Below are 15,661 nucleotides of genomic sequence, written 5' to 3' on the forward strand. Positions count from 1 at the left end.
AATGAACGAATTAAATTACCCATAATTAAGTTAAAATAAATTATTAATTATTAAATACCTCAAACTTTCACTTAGAGATGTTTACTTGAGCAGCTAACATGCAACCAAGCAAAGCTATAATCAGCCATGGACTAACGCTGCTTCCCAAGCCACACACGTCTGCACTTCACTTTAACTATTACACTCATGAATAAACTTCTAATGTTATATGCGCAGTTGTTTGTATACCGTTTTTATGCCAGTATGCAGTTTGGGACACGAAAATAAATCTGCCGTTTAGACTATATCTTTCATTGCTTCATTACAACAACAGATTAAATGACATCAAGTCAGTACACTACATACGCTTTCCCAGCCAACACGGTGGACTCAGTTCCGTTTTAGATGCGGGGATTCGTCATTAATTCGGATTATTAGCTATATGGGCCTAGTGTGGTTGAAGGTGCTCCGGCAAGTAGAACATCGGTCCCATTACATTTCGCCAGACCACGGCCGAGTACTGGAGTCTGGGCCGAGTGAGGCTCCCAGTTAGGGCGGGTGTCCTATGGAAATGGAAGAAAACCGAGGTAAGAAGACCGTCGTCTCTTTAGAAATAGCGTTGAGTAAGAAGAGAAATAATGTGTTTCTACAGCTAGATAATTCACCTATGTGTTTGATGGAACTCGGCTCTCGTTAGAACTACGTGGGTTAACTTGCAAACTAATAGTTAATGCATGCTAACCTAGCGTTAGCTTTCCCTGTTCATTTTAACAGGGTAAGATAACTTGTGTAACCACGCTAATCAGTGTCAATCACGGTAACCGAAGCTTTTTCCTACCCTCAAATTATCGTGTAAACTACCGCTGGGTAACGTTAACCCTAGCCCTGTAAGCTAAGTCGGCTAACGCTAGCTAGGTAGTTAACTAGCTAGTTAGACTAGTTACGTTTGTTGGTGATTGAGGTAAAAGTAAACATTAAGATATACGCACAAAAGTACTCTGTATTCATAATTTAATCTCACATTTACCTCCTCCTAAAATAAAGTGCATTAAGTATTAACCTAGATGACGTTTTAGCCTAGGAACATGAAGTAAAATTAGTTGTTATATAACAACAAAAACATCCACAATAAATACTATTTAAAACCACATGAGACTTTTTATTGTGGATGTTTTTGTTGTTATATATGTGTATGTATATGTGTATGTATATATATATATGTATATATATATATATATATATATAAATATATATATATATATATATATATATATATATATATATAACAATAAATACTATTTAATACTATTTAAAAATACTATTTAATAAATACTATTTAAAACCACATGAGACTTTTTTTTAAATAGTATTTATTGTGGATGTCTTTCTCTCCGTTCAGTTTTCATCCCAAATTTTTGTCAAGCTCACCTTCCAGTATAAAATCTTATGGATTTTTTTTCTAAGATTTCTTTTTCATTAATAATTTTAATTAAAGTTCAGCTATGCTCATTGCTTTTGTATATTACAGTTTTCTTCTGTTTCAGTGTGCTAACTATGAATCTGTTGCTTATTTGAATGATTTGTGTAAGTTTCACTTTACAAATTGAAATACAGCTCAGTATGGTGACTGGATGCCATATATATATATATATATATATATATATATATATATATATATATATATATATATATATACACACCTCTCCTTGGATCACCACCTTATCGTGGTGGAGGGGTTTGCGTGCTTGAATGATCTTAGGAGCTATGTTGTCTGGAGCAAAAGCTCCTGGTATGGTCTCCCATGGCAAACTGGTCCTAGGTGACAGGTCAGACAAAGTGTGATCCATAATAACCCCTATGAAGACACAAAAACTGGACTTGTGGACCCTGGAGCCAGGCCTGGGGGAGGGGCTCGCCAGCGAGCGTCTGGTGGCCGGGCATTTACTCATGGTGCCCGGCCGGGCCCAGCCCGAAGGAGTTACATGAGTCCCCCCTCCCATCGACCCACCACCAATGGGAGGGGCAGTAGTAGGGGTTCGGTGCGTTGTGGATCGGGCAGTGTCCGAAGGCGTGGGCCTTGGCGTTCTGATCCTCGGTTGTTGAAACTGGCTTTTGGAACTTGGAACGTTACCTCACTGGCGGGGAAAGAGCCTGAGTTGGTGCGTGAGGTTGAGAGATACCGGCTAGATATAGTCGGGCTCACCTCAACACACAGCTTGGGCTCAGGGTCCAATCTCCTTGAGAGGGGCTGGACTTTATTCTTTTCAGGAGTTGCCCATGGTGAGAGGTGGCGGGCAGGTGTGGGCTTTCTCATAGCCCCTCGACTCGGTGCCTGTATGTTGGGGTTTTCTCCGGTGGACGAGAGGGTAGCTTCCCTACGCCTTCGACTTGGGGAACGGGTCCTGACTGTTGTCTGTGCTTATGCACCGAACAGCAGTTCAGAGTACCCAGCCTTCTTAGAGTCCTTGGCAAGGGTGCTTGAAAGTGCTCCTCCTGGAGACTCTATTGTCCTACTGGGGGACTTCAACGCTCACGTGGGCAATGACAGTGAGACCTGGAGGGGTGTGATTGGGAGGAATGGCCTCTCTGATCTGAACCCGAGTGGTGTTCAGTTTTTGGACTTCTGCGCAAACCACAGTTTGTCCATCATGAACACCATGTTTGAACACAAGGATGTCCATAAGTGCACATGGCACCAGGACACCCTAGGCCGCAGTTCAATGATTGACTTTGTAGTCGTGTCATCGGACTTGCGGCCATGTGTTTTGGACACTCGGGTAAAGAGAGGAGCTGAGCTGTCAACTGATCACCACCTGGTGGTGAGTTGGATCAGGTGGTGGGGGAAGATGCCGGTCAGACCAGGCAAGCCCAAACGTATAGTGAGGGTTTGCTGGGAATGTCTAGCAGAAGAACCTGTCAGATTGATCTTCAACTCACACCTCCGTCAGAACTTTGACCAGATATCGGGGGAGGTGGGGGACATTGACTCAGAATGGGCCATGTTCCGTTCCTGACTGTAGCTGTGGCCGTAAGGTAGTTGGTGCCTGTCGGGGCGGTAATCATCGAACCCGGTGGTGGACACCCCAGGTGAGAGATGCCGTCAAGCTGAAGAAGGAGTCCTACCGGGCATGGTTGGCCTGTGGGACACCAGAGGCAGCTGGCAGGTATCGACAGGCCAAGCGATCTGCGGCTTCAGTTGTCGCCAAGGCAAAAACCCGTGTATGGGAGGAGTTTGGTGAGGCCTTGGAAAGTGACTTTAAGTCGGCTCCGAAAAGATTCTGGCAAACCGTCAGGCGACTCAGAAGGGGAAAGCAGTGTGCCACTAGCACTGTATATAGTGGAGATGGTGTGCTGCTGACTTCGACTGAAGACGTCATTGGGCGGTGGAAGGAATACTTTGAGGACCTTCTCAATCCCACCGACACGTTCTCCAGTGAGGAGGCTGAGTCTGGGGACATGGGAATAGGCTTGTCCATTACTGAGGCCGAAGTCACTAAGGTAGTTAAGAAGTTCCTTGGTGGCAAGGCTCCAGGGGTGGATGAGATCCGCCCTGAGTTCCTCAAGGCTCTGGATGTTGTGGGGCTGTCTTGGCTGACACGCCTTTTCAACATTGCGTGGACATTGGGGGCGGTGCCACTGGATTGGCAGACTGGGGTGGTGGTGCCTCTTTTTAAAAAAGGGGACCGGAGGGTGTGTTCCAACTACAGGGGAATCACACTCCTCAGCCTCCCTGGCAAGGTCTATGCAGGGGTACTGGAGAAGAGAGTCCGGCTTATAGTCGAACCTCGGATCCAGGAGGAACAGTGCGGGTTCCGCCCTGGTCGTGGAACACTGGACCAACTCTTCACCCTCTCCAGGATTCTGGAGGGTTCATGGGAGTTTGCCCAACCAGTCCACATGTGCTTTGTGGATCTGGAGAAGGCATTCGACTGTGTTCCCCTTGGTATTCTGTGAGAGGTGCTTCGGGAGTACGGGGTACATGGCTCTTTGCTACGAGCCATTCAGGCCCTGTACAAACAAAGCTGGAGTTTGGTTCGCATAGCCGGCAGTAAGTCAGACTCGTTCCCAGTGAGAGTTGGACTCCGTCAGGGCTGCCCTTTGTCACCGATTCTATTCATAATTTTTATGGATAGAATTTCTAGGCGCAGTCAAGGGATGGAGGGTGTCCGGTTTAGTGACCTCAGGGTCACATCGCTGCTGTTTGCAGATGATGTGGTCCTATTGGGGACATCAGGCCGCGAACTTCAGCTTTCGCTGGATCGGTTTGCAGCCGAGTGTGAAGCGGCTGGGATGAGAATCAGTACCTCTAAATCCGAGACCATGGTTCTCAGGCGGAAAAGGGTGGAGAGCCCTCTCTGGGTCGGGGATAGGCTCTTGCCTCAAGTGGAGGAGTTCAAGTATCTCGGGGTCTTGTTCACGAGTGATGGTACAAGGGAGCGGGAGATTGACAGGCGGATTGGTGCTGGGTCAGCAGTGATGCGGGCTCTTTACCGGTCTGTTGTGGTAAAGAAAGAGCTGAGCCATAAGGCAAGGCTCTCGATTTACCAGTCGATCTACGTTCCCACCCTCACCTATGGTCATGAGCTTTGGGTAATGACCGAAAGAATAAGATCGCGAATACAAGCGGCCGAAATGAGTTTCCTCCGCAGGGTGTCTGGACTCTGCCTTAGAGATAGGATGAGAAGTTCAGTCATCCGGGAGGGACTCTGAGTAGAGCCGCTGCTTCTTCACGTCGAGAGGAGCCAGCTGAGGTGGTTCGGGCATCTGGTTAGGATGCCTCCTGGACGCCTCCCTCGGGAGGTGTCACAGGCGAGTCCACCTGGGAGGAGACCCCGGGGAAGACCCAGGACACGCTGGCGCGACTATATCGCCCAGCTAGCCTGGGAGCGCCTCGGAATCCCCCTTGGAGAGCTGGTGGAAGTGGCTGGGGAAAGGGAGGTCTGGGCTTCATTGCTTAGGATGCTGCCCCCGCGACCCGAACCCCGGAGAAATGGAAGATAATGGATGGATGGATGGATGGATATATATATATATATATATATATATATATATATATATATATATATATATAAAATCACAAAGTCTTTTATGATGTTCAGGTGTGTCCATTGTGAATCATGTGTTTCTCTATGTTCAGTTTTCAACCCATGTTGCTTCCAACTTCTGTTTTAACTGCAAAATCTCATTTAACTGTAATTGATCCTTTAAAGATCATTTCACTTCATGTAGGAATCATTGAAAATAATTTGGACTTCACAAATGAAATCAAATTATAGCTTTGTTTGAGTGCTGTATTTGATGCTAAAGTATTTTTAGATGTTGAAATATATGCATCATGTCTTTCTCTCTGTTCAGGTTTTAGCCCAGGTTACTTGCAAGATCTGTTTTCACTGAAACATCTTGTGCAAGTATTCCTTTAAAAACGATTCCATGCTTTGTATGAAGAAATGAAATTAGAACACAGCTTTGTTCTAATTCTAAAGTCTCTTGTGATGTAGAAATGCATTCATTGTGAATCACAGCTTTCTCTCTGTTCAGAGTTCAGCTCAGGTTGGTCCCAAGTTCTGTTTCCACCATAAAAACATGTGGAACTGTAAGTATTCCTTTTACAGACTTTTCCAAGATATACGTGAAGAAATTAAACGAAGTCCCATCTTTGAGTGCTGTATATGATAGTATAGTAGATAGATAGATAGATAGATAGATAGATAGATAGATAGATAGATAGATAGATAGATAGATAGATAGATAGATAGATAGATAGATAGATAGATAGATAGATAGATAGATAGTAAGTCTCCTGTGGTGTTGAAGTGCATTCATTGTGAATCAGGGCTTTCTCTCTGTTCAGTTTTCAAACGGTGTTGCTTCCAAGTTCTGCTTCCACTACGAAATATTGTGGAACTGTAAATATTCTTAATTCCACCCCATATATGAATGATTTGTCATCATAAGATTTGATCATCAAAAATGAAATTAAATCTCAGCTTTGCTTATGAGTTAAGTATGTGATGGTAAAGTGTCCTATAATGTTAAATGCCTTGATTATGTTTTCTTTTTCTTAAAATAAATGCCCTTCAGAGGTTAAATCTTATTTTTAGTGTGATTTTGAGCTAATGAACCACAAAGACATTATTTCATTACCTTTTTACCCATTCTTTCCAAGAGTGGCAATAATAATACAACTGACTCTAGGGCTCTGGTTCTCAGGTTAAGCCTAGTCTTCGACTATAAAGCATTCTGATGGAAATTCTTCATTGTAAGGAAACTGTAGTACAGGAGTAGGCTTTATGCTTCATAACCCTAGATGTTATTGCAAGGTATGGCTACACAAAATTGCATTACTTTAAACCAAACTGCGCAAATTATTTGGGTTTTTTTTTTTTCTAGGACTGGTCCAAGTCATTTGAATACTCAAGTATCCTTTCGTTACATTGGCTTCTCTGTTTAGTATTTGAAAGTTTTGTCTTTTTAAAGGCACAAGCTAGCCAAATAAATGACTAGATAAATAAAAAACTAGCTAAAACAAACTAAAACTTAAAACGTGATGGTAATAAAGGATGATTCCAATTCTTTATATTCTTAGCGTCTAGATACATGACTCATAAAACTATAAAAAATGATTTATAGCATGTACATGATGAAACAAACACATGAAAGTTGTGTTGAAGGCTACAGTCATGAATGTTGCCATCTTTTGGATATATGTTGAAGTGCAGTTATGAACATACTTGAAACGATGGTTAATTACAATATGAGCATGAGTATCCTGGTACTTATTTGGAAATACCCATGAGTATTAAAAGTCAGTAAAATGCTGTTTGGGGAAGCCCCAGTTTTTTCTCATACTGAATTTAGTTGTTTGACATGAATGGGTTAATATAGACTTGATTACATGAATTACATGAATATTTTTGGATGTGTTAATTATTTACACCCAAAAAACACTGTTCTGATGATCACATTTCCCACAGGAAAAGTGGGGGCGGGGGGCTGTGTGCCAATGCAGCAAGCAGATATCTTGCCTATACAGAAAGGTACTTATTTTATGTCATGCATATTAAGATCATCCTCATAACACAGTGTTATGATAAGGTTCATACATCAGACAAAACAGCTTTTGGTCTTGGGAAAACATGTCCTGTCACAGCAATTGTAAAAATGGACATCAGCCAAAACAGCTCTTTGACAAAAGGCATCAAGCAAAATGGCCTGGGACCATAAAGTTAATGTGACATTCACAGTTTTATTTTTTCTTACTGCAATAATTACATTTTGCAATATTGAGCTGTGCATTTGTTTTATTTGACATAAATTAAGCTTCACTGTTTGCGTCCATGTCTGTTTCAGTGTTGGGGGCGATCAGAAAAAACCAGAAGAAAAGGTGAGTAAGCACTTTGTAGAAAGCAAAGACAAAAGTTCTCCATGGTTGTTTTCCATTCTGTTACAAGCACAGGCCAGGTCTGTGTTTTAAAATACCTTAATGTTAGAGTTGTGTATGTAGGATGTTATAAAGTAGGACCCAAAGAAAATAACCTTTGCCACTATTTTACCATTATCAACATTTTATATAAAATTCAGAAGACACATGTAGGTCACCTGAAGCAGATAAAATGGTAATTGAAAATATATACATATATTAAATATATAAATGTATAGGTATAACTTATTGCATTGAACTTTTCATGTGTTGACTGTATGTACAGTTTCACATAAAAGTTTTTGAAGTCTTGGAACTACCTGGATTCTGCAGGAATGGGTCCTACAATATTAAATCATTTCCATAATAATTTTTATATCATATATCAAAAACAAAGGACTTTCTAACAGCATAAACGCAGATTTAAATGACTATATCTACAAGGAAGAAATGGTTGAAACAGTCAAGGTCACTGATGAAAATGAGCCAAAAAGCCATTACGTAAGCCGGATCACATTTTACGTAGATTTTATGCGCTAGCCCAGTGTCATAGACAGAAATAACACTTCTGTATCTCAGAAATATCATTTATGAAACACAGGAAATGCTCAGCTTTTATGCATACATTGATTGTTTTTTTTTTAAATAGATATGTTTATTTGTCAAGCTCTTTGAGCCTTTTTAAATGTACTTACTGTTTAGTATATAGGAGAGTAAAATCCATTAAAATAATTAAAAAAAACAATATTATCCCCAAATTCATAGAACATCACACACTGTTACTCCGAAATACACATTAGATTCTACTTTGAACAAAAAAAATCCTGAATTGATTGCATTTTGTAATGCATAAGTGTGTATGTGTACTAAGTATAATATATGTAAACAACCCTATTTCCAAAAAAGTTGGGATGCTGTGCCAATAAAAATAGAGTGCAATGATATGCAAATCATGTAAACCATATTTTTAAAGGAAAATACTACAGACAACATATTAAATGTTGAAACTGAAATTGTATTGTTCTTTGAAAAATATATGCCCATTTTGAATTTAGTTCAGCAACACATTCCAAAAAAGTTGGAAGTTTACCACAGTTTAGCACCTGGACTTTTATAATATGAAGTAATGTTGTTGTAATACAGGCAGAATGTGGTTGCCATTGTCTTGCTGAAATAAACAAGGCCTTCCCTGAAAAAGATGTCATCTGGATGGTGGCGAATGTTGCCAAAACATGTATATATAATTTAGCATTAATGATGCCTTCACAGATGTGCACGTCACCCATGCCTTGTGCACTAACGCACCCCTCTACCATCATTAATACTGGCTTTTGAACTGTGCACTGATAACAAGCTGATAGCTCTTTTGCCTGGAGGACACAGTGTCCATGATTTCCAAAACAAAATTCATATGTTGATTTATCAGACCACAGGACACTTTTCCACCCCCTGCAGTCCATATTAAATGAGCTCAGGCCCAGAGAAGGTGGCGGCGTTTCTGAGTTCTGTTTATATATGATTTCTTCTTTGTGTTTTGGAGTTTTAATTTGCTTTTGTGGATGTGGAGACAAACTGTTTTTACAGACAATGGTTTTCAGAAGTGTTTCTGAGCCCATGAGATTTCCTCTAGAGAATCGAGTCTGTTTTTAATGCAGTGCTGCATGAGGGGCCAAAACATGTAGCATGTAAAGGTTGTCTATCCTATTGCATCACTCACTCAAAACTGCCTCTGGAAGCAGCATCAGCAAAGTGAACTGTTGGTCAGGAGATTCCTGAGATGGGTTTCCATGGCTGAGCAGCTGCACGCAAGCCTAAACTCACTATGTGCAATGCCAAGAGTCAGCTGGTGTGAAGCACGCTGCCACTAGTCTCTGGAGCAGTAGAAATCTGTTTTTGTTGCTTTTTTACATTGAATCAAATCCTTGATGTCCAAACCACAGTGTGAACTGAGCCATGTCTTCTGTGTACTGTTACACCCCTAATAACTGCTGGTTGTTGTCCAATATAATAATAGTAATAATAGTACTTAGCAAACTGTTATGCACTTTACTGAATGAACAAATCTGGGAAATGGAGCTCACTGATTTCATATTCATATATTCAAGCAGGGACAAAATGTTGATTGTTTGGTCTGAATAGAGTGTCACTGTGCTAACTAGGTTAAAAAGTTTTGAAAAACTGAAAATGCTTTCTAGCAATCATAGAAAAACTGTAAAAGAATCACAAAACAGTTAATGATCAAATAGTATTCTAATTTTCATGTAGCAGCTCAGTAATGCTCATATTATATCAGCAAACAAAACTGAAGCACTGAATACAGGTATGAAAGAGAAGGTTGCATTGATGTTACTTTTTAGGAGAAAATAAAATCTAGAGTGCCTTTTACCTCAGGATACTTTTAGGCCTGTGGTACCCTACTTTTGTTTATAAGACCTTTCTCAGCACGATTCTATCTTATCTCTGTTCCGGTTTGTCACCTAGTATTGATTTACCACACATCTTTTACAAGGTCTGTCAAAAATTCATAAATGGGCTTTCAGCTTCTCTTACTGGTACAAAACTTGAATCAATCACATTTCATAAATTCATAAGGAGTAATAATAAGGAGACTTGGTTTAACTGTGCTGCTTATATTTACAAATACCTTTGTTGGAAGGATGTAGGGTATTATGTTTTACTTTTACTCTCATCAGTTTATGGTTATAGCTATGTACTGATTGGCCAAGTTATTCTTGGAAAAAGGTTTTTAACCTCAAGGGTCTAACATAGTAAAGTAAAGGTTTAATAATAAAAAAAAAACTTAATCATTCTACCTGTTTAAATATTTACTATATTATTCCTTGCCACCCTTAAATTCTGTATTGATATGATGAGGTTTGTATGAGTAGCACTGCATTACATACAGTAAGCACAGCATTTCATCAAAGGTATTTAAGTTTGTGTGCTGTGCTTTGTTGCAGCGGTTATCTGGAAATATTTCGGAGAAAAGTTCATGGCAATATGACTCTCATAATTTCTCACATATCAAAATAGATAACCTCAGACTTGACTTCATGGTATTTCTGGTTTCAGTAAAACACATTATAAATCTTATGTATACATGAATGAATACGTGTTTCGTGATACTAGCTGCCTCTATGTGCTTCCAGGTGGCACGAGTAGTCTCCCAGCCATGACTGACGTAGTAACTACAACACACAATCAAAACATGCATCTCATAAGCACTTTCACATGAAATGCTACAGTATCTTCATGTTTACAAACTTCCGGAGGCACAGCGGGTAGCAAAACGGTGCTTTTTTTAGCTATATTTGTTTACTGTCTGTCGTGTAACCTGACCAAAACTGAATATCATGACTGCTTCAACCAGCACCAGCGTCTACCAATACCAGAGTTTGCTACAGCTGAGAAATCAGCCACAATCTCTACTCACAAATGAACTGTGGGAAAAGCTGTGTGAACTAGGCCTGCTACGATCCACGGCGCTGCATGACAACTTGGCGACTTTTCAGACCCTCTAGTGACTTTTTTTTTTTTTTTTTTTAAAGCGACTAGCGACAAAACTAGCGACTTTGAAGGCTGATTTAGCGACTTTTTTAAGGCTGATTTCTATGCCAAACTTTGTGGTATAAAAAAACACATGCCTACTCAAAAACATACTCAAAGGGCAAAGCCTTATAACAGTTCTATCCAAAGCAACCTGCTGTTTATGAGTGAAAAAATTGACTCTGCAAAAAAGGCTGAAGCCACCATGGCATTAGCTGTTGCTGAACACTGCTGGCATGTGATCACATTGGTGAAGCATGTAAAGCTGCTTTCTCAGACTCCACTGCTGCTACTCACTTCAAAATGCACAGAACAAAGTGCACAGAAATGATTAATGGTGTTCTGGCACCATACTTTCTAAAAAAAAGTTGGTCGCAGATGTGGGTGGCCAGAGTTTCAGCCTCCTCCTTAATGAGTCCACAGATGTAAGTGTTTCTAAGTACCTGGGGGTTGTGATAAGGTACTTTAGTGACACCAAGCACACAATTGTCTCAACATTTCTGGGGCTTGTTGAGTTGGAGGGAGGAGATGCAAGATCTACAGCCAGAGCTGTTGTGGCTTTCCTGGAGAAGTGTTGTCTTAAAAAAGAGAAACTCCTGGGGATAGGGACTATCCAGTGTGGGTTTCCGTTTTGACTCTGTGTTCCTCTGTGTTCTTTCCTGAGGAGGAAAAGAGCCAACACTTAAAATAAAGACTGTACAGTGACATCATAGTTGTCTTACTTTTGTGTAAATATATGATTGCCACTGTATGTTCTGAATACTTTACTAACTGTAATGCTTCATTGTTGTATTTCTGTTAGTCAAGAAGAGTCTGACATATGCCTGATGTCGAGTTAAGCAAAAACTGACAGTAATGCTGCATTTACATGTTGGTGGTAAAGGTGAGACAGCACATTCCATTGTTTTCAATAGAACTGCAGCAGAAAAAACACCGTTGCCTGTTGAAAACAATGGTGAGAAAGCAGTTTGTTGATTTTTTTTTGAGTGCTGTAGAATAAAAAATAAGAGTTCAGTGTTCTCCTGCCTTTTCCCACCAGCATTGCTGAAGCTTTCCTTTTATAATCAACCATTTTTACTGGTAATGCTGTCACCATGTCAACATTTCCATGCCTTCCTGCTGTCTCTGTCATGTACCACTATTAGGCACAGAATCTTTTTTCAAAGTTCAAACATGAAAGCATAATGACATCACGGTCATTTTGTCCTTAACTAAACATGCATGATTACCACCACACATCTCTTAATATGTATTCTTGACTAATGAGGTTTGTCATCATTGTACACTACATCTGGTGCTTTCCCACCAATAACAGTTGGCCAATATTTGCTGCGTGCATGTTTCCCTGGGGTAACCTGAAGTGAGAGAGGAATGTGCCCATGTAATGAGTCTATTGGGGAACTGGCTTGGGATGTACAGCTTTTCAGGGGGCCACTGACTGCATACCTGGCCCTCCCTTAATACTTCTTCAATTTCATCATCTATCTCCCAATGTATAGATGTTATGTTTACATGTTGAGGAAGAATGGGTTTGTTTTTAGACTGGTCTGTCAATACTCTAGGTAAATACTCTAGATTCTTATGATCCATGAGAACCACAAAAGGATGATGAGCTCCCTCCAACCAGTGCCTCCATTCTTCTAATGCTAGCTTGACCGCCAGCAACTCTCCTATGCCATAATTCTTTTCTGTGGGTGAGAGCTTGTATGAATAGAAGGCCACTGGTTGGAGTTTACGTGGGTTGCCAGACCTCTGAGAAAACACGGCCCCGATCCCAGTCTCAGAAGCATCTACCTCCACTACAAACGGTTCAGAAGGGGTGCTTTAAAATAGGAGCAGTAGTGAAGGCATCTTTCAATTTTACAAAAGCTTCTTCTGCTTGCACAGTCCATGTCAGTTTCCTACGGCTACCCTTGAGTAAAGCTGTCATAGGGAAAGAAATACTGCTAAAATTTCTGATAAAGTGGTGATAAAAATTAGCAAACCCCAAGAATCTTTGCAATTCTTTAACAGGCCAAGGAGTAAGCCTGCTTCTACTTTATTGAGGCCCATTACCAACCCATTGGTGCTAATGACATCCCAAAAAGGTCACTGATTGCAAGTGAAAAAACGTGACCTTTTACGAACAGATTGTGTAGGAGTGTTTTTAGTACAGAATGAACATGTTTTACGTGTGTCTTGAAGTCAGAGGAGTAGATGAGTATGTCATCTAGATACGCTATAGTGTATTTCCCCATCTTGTCTCTCAGAACATCTTTAATGAAAGCATGGAAGACGGAAGGGGGCTACAGAGAGGCAGAAAGGCATAACCAGGTACTCATAGTGCCTCCTAGTGTTCACTAAGGCAGTTTTCCACTCATCACCCTCCCTAATTCTGATCAGGTTGTAGGTGCTCCTGAGATTTAATTCCATTAAATACTTGTCTCCTTTTAACTGTTGTAATGCAACAGGAATGAGGGGATCTGATTGAGACCTCTATAATTTATACATGGGTGCAAACCTGTCTTCTTTACTTCTTTCTTTTTCTTTACAAAAAAGAAACCTGATGCTGCGGGCGAAGTGGAGGGTCGAATGAAACCTTGGTCTAGGGCTTCTTGAATATCAGTTGTTCTTCACCCATCACTTGTTCTTTTTCCATCACTCATTTTTCTTATCTCAAGGGGTAAACTCGGGATTTGGGCAGGACGGAATTTTCAACTAAATCAACAGCACAATCATAGGGGCGGAGGAGGTAATTTGGTGGCATTGTTTTTACTAAATACCTCCTGTAAATCAGAGTATTCTGGAGGAATGTTAAGAGATATATCAGCATTGGGACTTTCTACTAAAGTGGATCTAACCACTATCATAGGGGTTGTAATACAGTCTTGGAAACATTGCTCAGACCATTTTAAAATGGCATGTTCAGGCCAGGAAATTGTGGGATCATGTTTCTCTAACCTTGGCAATCCTAGAATGATGTCAAATTCAGATTGGTCCAGAAGCAAAAAGGAGATGAGTTCACTGTGAAGAGTGCTGGTCCCCAGAAGTACCAGTTCAGTCCTTGTGGTGATAGCAGCCCTGGATGGAGGTCCTTATAATGGGTGTGTAATGTCTTCACAGGAATTTGTAGTTGTTCGACCAGATGAGAATGGATGGAGTTACCTTCAGCACCGCAATCTATAAGGGCTGAAACGACTAAAGAATCCTGGTGACAGCCAACAATGACGGGCAAGAAAAGTTATTTCGAAACCAACCCCTTTGTGCTCTGCAGTCATGGAGGAGATGACCAGCACCACAACAGTACAGACACAGGCCCTTTGTCAGCTGACGAAGCCTCTCCTCCTTGGACAGATGTGAACTGCATGTCACACTTCCCTGGGCAGAATATGTTGGAAATTCCCTGTTACATTCCTTTACAGGTCTGTCACCTTTTCGAAGTGTGGTGGGCTATCAACCCCCATCTGTCAGGTGTAATACTTGCCTTCGTCACCAGAGGTCAGCCTCCCCTGAGTACTCACTTGCTTCCTAGTGACACCTTGACCTCTCTCACCTGCAGCTCATTAACCTCCCTTTATAAGGACCTTCACTTACACTGGATCTCTGTGAAGTATTACCAGTTCATCTGTGTACCAAGCCTTATTTCTTCTCATCTGTTGGATTTTTATTTTGAATTGCCTGGAGCTTTTTTCTGAACACTGCTTTTTTGAACTCCCTTAGGTACCTTTGCTGTGTTGTGATGTATTCTGTTTTTTCCTTTTTGGACTGTCTCTGATTGTGATTTTTGATGTGTTTTGAGTAAACAGGAATTAAGGATTCAAACCCATCTGGAGACCCTTCGTCAGTGTCATTCAGTCGGATGCAGAGCATCATGCATTTATATATTTCTAATAACAAAATAACTGGATGCAGTTCCTATGAGAGGTGCACTTTCTTTTTTATCTTAAACCTAAAGTTGGAGGACTGTATAAAATTACTGTAATTCTTTATTGATAAAGTACATACCATGAAATTATGAAGTTAAAGTATAGCATGTCAGCTTTAGTCACTGTTTCATTTCATATACAAAATTCAACTTCAAATCTGGGGCACAGAGCCCTAGTCAGCTATAGTAAGCACACTTTCCAGCTCACTGCTGCACTTGCATTCTTCTGAAGCAGCAAAGGATCGCGTCTTTCACTGCAATTCATCTTTGCATTTCATTAGTTTATTCATTCATTCATCTTCTAAGCCACTTTATCCTCCTGGGTTGCAGGGGTGCTGGAGCCTATCCCAGCTCTCTTTGGGTGGAAGGCAGGAACCCTTGACAGGCCATCACAGGGCAGACATACTTCACTAACATATTATTTAAAAGTTGCATATATATCTATGTGCAAGGGTAATTGCAACAAGTTTTTATAATTAACTGGTAAAGTTATTTAACATTATCTAATAGCATGCTAGCTTAATTATTACATTTATAGTTAGTTTAAACTGACACTCCACAGAAAAATACATTAAAACAAGGCTTAAGTATTCAGACCTTAGATGCCTTAAAACCTGAGGAATTAATTGGGCTAGTAATAGGTTCATTACACACAAAAATGTTATATATATATATATATATATATATGTTGGAGATTCATCCTGAGTTTAATTTTTAAATAAAAACTTTATTCAAAATACTCTCACACATATACAACACAGTTTTAGTCTATAGTAATCCTAAGTAACCTTATTTTAGCCACACCCCCACAT

The 15,661-nt window shown here is 40.5% G+C and overlaps 1 long non-coding RNA gene across 1 annotated transcript; it reads left to right on the forward strand.

Moving 5' to 3' along the window:
• The first annotated feature begins 430 nt into the window (after window positions 1-430).
• On the forward strand, window positions 431-14,750 carry LOC108440006. The gene is made up of 5 exons (XR_001858803.2): window positions 431-566; window positions 5,518-5,572; window positions 6,954-7,016; window positions 7,330-7,363; window positions 14,048-14,750. It is a non-coding gene; the product is annotated as an uncharacterized LOC108440006 (long non-coding RNA).
• Window positions 14,751-15,661: the final 911 nt, after the last annotated feature.

Source organism: Pygocentrus nattereri, chromosome 26, assembly GCF_015220715.1.
Source record: "Pygocentrus nattereri isolate fPygNat1 chromosome 26, fPygNat1.pri, whole genome shotgun sequence".
In the NCBI taxonomy this organism is placed as follows: Eukaryota; Metazoa; Chordata; class Actinopteri; order Characiformes; family Serrasalmidae; genus Pygocentrus; species Pygocentrus nattereri.